Source organism: Rhagoletis pomonella, unplaced genomic scaffold (assembly GCF_013731165.1).
Source record: "Rhagoletis pomonella isolate Grant_MI unplaced genomic scaffold, Rhpom_1.0 Rhpom_scaffold_00006, whole genome shotgun sequence".
Classification (NCBI taxonomy): Eukaryota; Metazoa; Arthropoda; class Insecta; order Diptera; family Tephritidae; genus Rhagoletis; species Rhagoletis pomonella.
In genome coordinates, this window is record NW_023458560.1 from 60,436,291 (window position 1) to 60,437,462 (window position 1,172).

Sequence of the window (1,172 nt, forward strand, 5' to 3'; positions counted from 1 at the left end):
AACCCGCAGCCGAATTACATGCCTTCGATATCACCACACAATCTACTGGATTTCCTAAGGGAGCTAGGATTGGCCTAGATGCTGTAAGGGGCAAGAGGACAGAATAGATCTCCTCGTCGCAGTGCATTCCTCAACCGAGTATCTACACTCTTAAATAATTGATTTGTTCTCCCTATACATATATATGTGCAGTCAATCAATAAAGTTTATGTACAGAGCTCCAAACTTTGAGCAAAATTAAAAAAAAATCTTCAAATTTTTATTAAAATATTGCGCTTTTTAATAAAATTATGGAACATTATTTTATATGGAGAAAATGAGCGACACTTTCAACAAATTAAATTTGCCAAAAATCAATGGTCCCAGCTACCTTAAACTTGCACTGCATTGTACTAAAATGGAATTGGCTAAAAAACTGCATACTAAATTTTTTTCTTAAGGGTCTAATTAAAAAGTGCGATATTTTAATGAAAATTTGCGGAACTTTCTTGAAGTTTGCACAAGGTTAAAAATGTGCGAAAAATAAAATATTTAAAAGGCAATTGCACCTAAATTTTATTGACTGACTGTATATATATACATATGAACATAACTTTTTTCCACAAAAAAGCAAAACGTCTAGAAAGTACTCTGATTCATTTTAAATACATTTTTCTTATAATTCAAGTGCATTATCCCTCATTTGAATCGCCTAATCACAATCATTATCCAACAAAAAATTCAATTGTTTCACTATTTCTTTAACAATCACAATCGTTAGCATTTAATATTTCCAGTAATTTATGGAATTATCCAATAGAAACACTTGAGCTGTTTTAAAGTAGACAAATTTCACTTTGAAATCCTCAAGTTAGTCGTTTAATAATCAATTTGACAACAACAACAAGTCCAACCTTTTTTCATAATAAGCAAAAACCGCAATGAAGGTAAAAGAAAATATACAAAAAAAAAAATAGAAAATCGGTGAGAAAATCACGACAATACCAAACAAATTATGTGCTTAAGTTAACGACAGCAGCAACAACAAAGAAAGCAACAACCAAAAAGCCACTTTACAACAAGTTATTGTGTAATAGAGCATTAACTTAACAATATCGTCGAAAGAAAGGAAAACAAGTAAGAGCGGCGCTGTCTTCGGCTATGCCGAAGGCTTCATACCTTTCATGAACATC